This window comes from the organism of the source record quoted next, unplaced genomic scaffold (assembly GCF_019419815.1).
Source record: "Pyrus x bretschneideri cultivar Hongxiangsu unplaced genomic scaffold, Pyrus_bretschneideri_v1 Contig38, whole genome shotgun sequence".
NCBI lineage: Eukaryota > Viridiplantae > Streptophyta > Magnoliopsida > Rosales > Rosaceae > Pyrus > Pyrus x bretschneideri.
Window position 1 is genome coordinate 4,288,835 of NW_025999701.1, and position 8,274 is coordinate 4,297,108.

Consider the following 8,274-nt stretch of genomic DNA (forward strand, 5'->3'; position numbering starts at 1 on the left):
ATTCTAAATTTCTATGCTTATGAATCCAAACAAGAGAATTGGTGCCTGTTAATTTATAAATTCTGACTTTTACCAAAATTCCATGTTTATTTCCCTCATCCAAACATAGTGTAACTGAATTCAAGCCTTTCAAATTCGTCCATCCTCATGCCTCCATGCTTGCACTATCCAATCTTGGCCCAAAAATGCTCTAGAATGCTCCAAATTGCTTCTTTTTGCGTACTTTGACACTAAAACCTGAAATTGCACGAAAATAACTTTAAACACTATAATTAACATAGTTTAGCTAATTAAATGCAAGAAAACAAGCTAACTAAGTCGTATAAATATGCTCCTATCAAATTCCCCCACACTTAGCTTTTGCTAGTCCTCGAGCAAAACAGAAAAACAAAACAAAACGAAACAAAACAAAACAAACAAAACACAACCTACACCTTCCAACAATGGTCTCATGGATTTTTAATGCACATGACATGTTAAAAAAAATCATTATCTCCACAGATTTTAGTCATCTTCACACTTAAGTACATTCTTAATCATAGTCACCACATACTAGTTCACAATTAAGCATTTAAAACCATGTTTTGAATGTAGTACATGCTTTAGAGAATTTGCTCAATTCCTTACAAGATATGCACTCAATTTTCACTCATATTTTCTAACTACACACCCTAATCTAGTCATATGTGAGAAGATTGATGTAAACATGAAAACGAACACTCACATATATGTATCACAAAGAAAGCAATTTCTGGAGTTAATAAGCATGTTTAGATATGATCTCATGAATGGAATGCTACTACTTAGACGCGAGAACCAGTGACACCATATGCTCATACCAAGTTCAAACTCCACAAATTGAAACACATAACACTCAAGATTGAAGTCATGGGTTGTAATGGGGCTTGGGGCGTGTGGATAACAAAGAAGGGATATGGAAAACAAAGGTTCTTAAAGAAATAGTGAGCAAAGCACTTGAATCAACTTAGAATTCACTTTTGAATGAAAACTCAACTTTTGAACAAAAAGGGAGAATTTAGACAATTTAGGGCCAGAATTGGTGTTTTGGACCCTTCTTCAACATTCATTCTTTTATTTTTTTTTTTCAAGCTCTTTTTTCTTTCTTTCTTTCTTTTCTTTTCTGTTTTTCTTTTCTTTTGAATCTCAAAACATACTTAAGAACAAGCATTCCTTCCCCCACACTCATTTTCTTGCATAATGTAACTCAAAAGGAATTCATTTAAGTCATGCTCACTATCTTTTAAGAACAAGGGTGTGGACTGTCCTAAACTAGGCTAGGTGAGGATAATGTGGGTTAACAAGGAATAAAGGCTTAACAAGGCTCAACGGGGTTAAAACTTACAACATATATGAAATATGGGAAGTAAGGCTATTTGGCTATGGTGGCAACTACACAACTTCATCTTGATATATGTTATGCAATTCAATGTCATGCTTTGAATGAAACGGATATAAGTTCTAGCATTTAGTTCTATCATGATACAATTGCATTCTAAGTAGCAACCAAGCAAGGAATAATGAGATCATGCAACAACTTTAGAAAACAAAGAATCACAGATTATAACTCTCCAAAGAAGGTAATGGCTCGAGTTTCACAGGGTTGTAGCGTTTGTTTGAGTTCCTTCCTTCAAGCATGTTACAAAAACGAATTTTTCTTTTATGATTGCATGTGAAGTCATACATTATAACTATAACCAAGCATATACCAAGAGTAAATCAAACTTTTCTCTATGTTTATAACTCTTTTTAACAGTCATGCAATTACAAACCAAATCCTTATCATTGTGTTGGAAGGTACCCTAAGACACAACACACACAAAAACGACTCAAAACACTCTTTTTAGGCTTTTCAAAACATGTTTTTCAAATTTTTATGTGATTTTCAGAGTTATAAAACAAAACATACTAAAACACTCTAAAACATCTTAAAAACACCTTAAAACAGCAAGGAACAACATTTGAAGTTATGGGTGATAAAATCCCACGAATTTGTATCAAATATACTTAGTTACCCCCCCCCCCCCCACACTTAAATCAAACATTGTCCTTAATGTTTTAAGCATAGATTCACACAAAACATAAGTAAACACACAAACAGCACTTAAACATACTAAACATGGCAGAATATATCTAACAAAGAGAAGAGTTTAGGGATGCAAATCTGGTTATGGAGTGTAAATTCCATCTTCTCCTTGGTGATTGCATTGAGGCTTGATCGTGAGTTTTTCCACAGGCTAATCTTGAACTGAGCTGGAGGATTCTGACACATGGCAGGCAAGCACGAGGTGGAGGTGATGACCGGTTTCTTTGTTCAATCTTTCCAATTCGTATTGAAGAGGGTTAGAGGATAACTCAGCATATGCAGTTGTTGCGTTTGCTGACTATCCACAAGATTGATGTTTCCTCGTCACTCGTCTTAGCTGTTCTCCAAGCCGATGTGGTCCCTTCTCTGGAAGTGTTTCAACCTTTGAAGATGACTACTCGAGAGCAACGCTAGGTAAGCAACCAGGGAATAGATTCCAGGTAGTTGGTTCCAGATCGGAAGACTGACTCCAAGTGCCGGCTGATTGCTCACTTTACTTTGCCATGCGAGTAATAACAAGGACAAAGGAAAGGACAGGAAAAGATCATGATATGAGATACCTTTGCTTTCGCCCTTGATGATATGAGATACTTTTGCTTTTGCAGAAGCAGCGAATGAATCAGCACATATATTTGTTGCGCTTGTCTCCACATGCTTCGATCCACCGTTTCCTCTTGCCTCATCTGTAATCCAGGCATCTGGTATTTTCTTTGGTGGATACATCAATGGTTGAAAATGTGTTCTCAAGAGAAGAAGAAAACTGAGCATGTTTGAGAGGGTTAGTTGCAGTTACATTCTTGGCCGAGAAGGGAAGTCATGCGTTTTTGGGTGTATGCCTTGCCATGAATGTTGATGTATATAGGAGTTGTAATGGCAAGTGGCAGTGCGGATGCGGCAATGTCCTCCACGCGTCTTCTGAAAAGCAGGGAGCTTTTGACAAAGTTGCACACGTTTTCTGAAAAGCCAGGATTTCGGCTTTTGTCACCCACGTTTGTCGGCAAAAGTGTGTAGCTGCTTTCTCGGCCTCCACGCGTCTTCAACTTTGTCAGAAATATTTTGACAAAGCTGCACGCTTTATCTGAAAAGCCGGGATTGCGTCTGAAGAGCTGGGGAACTTTACGCAGGAAAATCCGGCTTTGAAGAGTGGTGTCTCTTCATTTCTGAATCGGTGATTGTGTCGCCTCTCCTTTAATAGAGGTGATCGATCACCTCTAACATGCACACTTTGAAGATTGCCCAAAAATCATCTCCGGCCCGTCGAGATTTTACTCCATCCAACCCTTCTCTTTTAACTTCTTGAAAAAATGGCTAACTCTTCTAACCCATCTAACCTTTGCTTAGATTTGAGCCTCAGCAGTGATCCGGTTGCGCCTCGTCAGGGTAAGGTATGGTGCCCGTCTTTCTTATCTTCTCATGGCCCTTTTACAGGTGAAGACTCTGTGATGACGGATGCAACAGTAGCTACGATAGTAGCTCGGAACCTCCTCACTCCCAAAGATAGTCAGCTGCTTTCAGGACGGTCCGATGAGTTGGCCGTTCAAGAGTCCCCGGCTCTCAATGTTCAGTGCGCGGGCTCTGTGTCCAACATGGGCCAACGCCTACTTGCTCGCTCCCGTCAGGTTGAATCATTGATGGCGGAGGTGGAAAGTCTTAAGCAAGAGATCAAACAGCTTAAGTACGAGAATAGAACTTTGCACGTGCTTGCCAATAATTATTCGACAGGCATGAAGAGGAAGCTTGATGAGATGCAAGAATCTCAAGGTCGAATGCAAAGTGACCGTCAAAGGCTTGCGTCTTTCTTCCAGAGGCACCTTTTTCCTGGGTCATCCAGCGTTCCGCCAAGTATTGAGGCCTCGAATGCTTTATCTCCGATGCCTCCTGCTCCGATGCCTTCCGCTCCGATGCCTTCTGCTTCTAGAGTTTTGCCACGTAGTGGGGCTTCACGTAAACATCCTTTGTGAAGGCTCCATCATTCTACCATGTTTTTTTTTTTTTTTTTTTTTTTTTTTCATGCTTTGTTTTATTCAGTGTATTGGGTTGCCTCCCAAGTGGCGCTTTCTTTTACGTCTTGCAGCCGGACGAAGAACTTCTTTTCTCACTTAGGACCCACGACATGGAATTTATCTTTGAATGGGGGGTGATACTTGAGATGATCCGGTAATGCTTTAAATTCTAGAGTGGGTGCCTGGATCATTAACAACATATTAGTATAAAACAAAATTGAAATTCGGGGAGGTGGCTTACCTGTGTGCTCCGACATAAACTCAAGAATAAACACATCATCTTTGAATATTTCAGGAACCTTGCCCTTGGACAGACTATGTGTGAGGATTGTTCCTTGTCCTTTGTCATAAAATTCAACTTCTTTGGGGTTGTTTATCTCAAGAACGTCCTCTTTGATGAATTCTTGATATTCCATGCTTTGCACCTTTGGAAGGCCTTCCAAGATGTCTTTTTCACTTTCTTCTTCCTTGTAAGTCATGAATATGCAAGAAATAGGGACATTAGGTGGAATGGGGTTACTACTAATTAAATTTGGAACAACCTTACTTGAATTAGATGGCGTAGGAGCAATAGGTGCCTCCGGCAAAGGTGTTTCCACCCTAGCCGTGGCTTGGGTCTCTTCCTCGTGATTTGATTTTGATGGTTGAGGGTCCGTTCCAACCTCCTTGCCACTTCTTAACATGATAGCTTTGGTGGTTTCAAATCCTTCATTTGGATTTACAATGGTTGAACTAGGGATTTTTCCTTGGTCGCAAAATTGTCCTACAAACTCCGCTATCTGCCCAATTTGCTTTTCCAAGTGGTCCAACCTTTTGTCTTGATTTTGCATTGATTTTTCTTGAGTTTGGATTTCATTGCTTTAGGCAGGTTGTGGTGGTTGCATAGGCGTTGAATAGAACTCCTCATATGGCTGCCAATATTCTCCTTGTTGAGCCTCATTGGCTTGATTTTGTGAGCCCTGCACCAAAAAAATTAATTCATTAAGCTTTTGATTATAATCTATTGACGAACTTGAGTTTGGTTGGGCATATTGAATATGAGGTTGTGGTGGGTGCATAGGTTTTGAATAGAACTCCTCATATGGCTGCCAATATCCTTCTTCTTGAACATGTTGAGGTTCCCACCATATAGAGTTTGAATGATCACTCCAATCTGAATTGTAAGTATTGGAAAACACGTTATTCCTTGATTGAAGATCAAATATATCAACGCTTTGCATTTGGGACCTTTCCATGAGCTGTGACAATAGAGAAGCATTATCAAGTGCCATGTTGTGCTTCTCTAGTACTTGAATTCAACAAACAAAACACAAATAAAAAAAACTAAAACTAAAATACATAACAGAAACGAACAATCCAAGGGATTAGCAAATTTGCTAATCCCCGGCAACGGCGCCAAAATTTGATGCGTGTATTTATACGCACACAAATTAAACACTCTTTTTATCAATTGTAGTAAGTATGTAAGTAGGGATCGTTCTAGATCGGGGATTAGGAGGGATTGCAAATCACTTGGAAACTGACTCAAAAACGTAAAATAAAGTTTAAAACACTAAACTAGACTCAAAGAATGCTAAACGAAACGCTTAAAATACTAAAACAAACCAAAAGACTCAAACATCACCCAAAACACTCAAAATTGCCTTAAAAACACTTTCTGGGTAGTTTTGAGCACCTTGGTGAATTTGGACGAATTTGTGCAACAAATTGAATCAAAACACTTATAAACACAAACTAAGACACTTCCTAACTAATTTGGACAATAAAGTAAAGGGGGATTGGTTTTGCATGAATTTGAAATTAAAACAGAAACTTGGAAACAAAACAGATTGTAAAACGAATTTGATGGAATAGAATGGATGGAATGGCTTGCTAAGGGGTTCATCTCTACACATGTTACACTTGCATATAAAACGATTTCCAATTGCTTTTCAATAAACCATGATGCTCAACACCCCAAGTTAACCGTGATGCACTGATTAACTCTCAAATTTTCCTTATGTTATTGAATTGGATGATGCATGCGACAATTCAAATCATTCTCCAATGGTTCTCAACATGAATGCATAGAAGAGATACAATGAGAGATCATTGTGCTCTATGAAAATTATAAGTGTTGACGAGGCAATTGTAACTATGAATGCATGATACTCTTGCCAAGAATTCATCTAACGCGATTGTTTATAAGCAACCTCCACTACTTGTGAATATAAGTTCATAACTATTAGGTGAAACTCACTTATATTCTAGCGTCATATTCATGCATGAAAATTAAGCGTGCACTCTCAATAAAGATACATACATAAGTTATCAATCAAGCAGTTAAACAAATTGAATTCACAACTTATGAAACGTAATTAGAAGTAATCAAATCATATTGCAAGCATAAACATATATTTCGAATCCCCCCCTAGCCAAGGGGGGGATTAGTTCCTCATACGCACAAAACAAAGAGAATTGAAATTAAACATTGAAATCAAGGAAAAGAAACACCTAAAAATTCCAACAACTCAAACTTGAATTGTATGAACGTTTAGGCCCTTCTCCTCCTCTTTGTTGCGGCACAAGGTCTAAGGATAGGTTTTGGGGGTTATGGATGGTGTAGAATGATGTGTTTAGGATAGGGATGGATGTAGGGGACTTCAAGGCTTATTTTTGGGCAGAAAATATGAAGAATGGTGAAGTATGGATGTGTTATAGAGAGGGGATGAATTTCTGGCGTGAATGGTGAATGAATCCCCCTCCTTGTGGCTGCAATGGATGTTTATTTATAGGTGAAAAAGAGGGAATATGACAGCTAGGAACTTGTTGGAAAGCTGGAAATGCAAAAGGGGAATGCATGTGGCTGATTTATGAAAGGAATGCATGTGCAATGAAGTGGAATGACAACTAGGTTATGATGATGAATGCATAAAGGTGGAATGACAGCTAGGTTATGATGATGAATGCATGTGGATTAGGTTGGAATTGCATGTGGCTGCAATGGATTAAAGGATGGAAGTGCATATGGCTCTAATGTAGCCTTCTAGAAATCAGGTTTTTAGGCCCCCTTGCAACTCCCTAACTGAATTCAAGCCTTTCAAATTTGTCCATCCTCATGCCTCCATGCTTGCACTATCCAATCTTGGCCCAAAAATGCTCTAGAATGCTCCAAATTGCTTCTTTTTGCATACTTTGACACTAAAACCTGAAATTGCACGAAAATAACTTTAAACACTATAATTAACATAGTTTAGCTAATTAAATGCAAGAAAACAAGCTAACTAAGTCGTATAAATATGCTCCTATCAACGACAACCCAAAACATTCCCCACAAGTCCCTTACATGATTGCATAATAGAGATACAAGCAAGAATCATTACGTTCTATGAAAACCATAAGCATTGACGAAGCACTTGTTACTATGATTGCATGAAACTTATGCCAAGAATTTACTTAATGCGATTGTTTATAAGCAATCTCCACTACTTGTGAATATAAGTTCATAACTATTAGGTGAAACTCACTTATATTCTAGCGTCATATTCATGCATGAAAATTAAGCGTGCACTCTCAATAAACATAGATAAGTAAATTGAATTCACAACTTACGAAACGTAATTAGAAGTAATCAAATCATATTGCAAGCATAAACATGTATTTCGAATCCCCCCTAGCCAAGGGGGGGTTTAGTTCCTCATACGTACAAGACAAAGAAAATTGAAATTAAACATTGAAATCGAGGAAAAGCAACACCTAAAAATTCCAACAACTCAAACTTGAATTGTATGAACGTTTAGGCACTCTTCTCCTCCTCTTCGTTGTGGCACAAGGTCTAAGGATAGGTTTGGAGGGATGGGGAGTGGTTGGAGTGGCTGCAATGGAGGAGATATGGTGCAGAAATGGAAGGGAAGGTTGCTGGAAATGAAGGGTTTTGCACGGCAAAGGGAAGTGTTTGTTGTTGTGTGTGTGTTGTTGTGGTGTGTATGAATGGAGGTGTGGAATGAATGTTTGATGGTTGGAAGGTTTGTATGGTGGCTGGAATGGTGAAGGAAGGCACGGCAATGGAGAGAATTGGCTGGAGTGGTGCTTGCGGCTGAATGGGAATTGAATGACGATGAATGCATGTGGATTAAAAAGGGAGAATGTGGTGTAATGATGAAGTGGAATGGCTGGAAATGCAAGGGG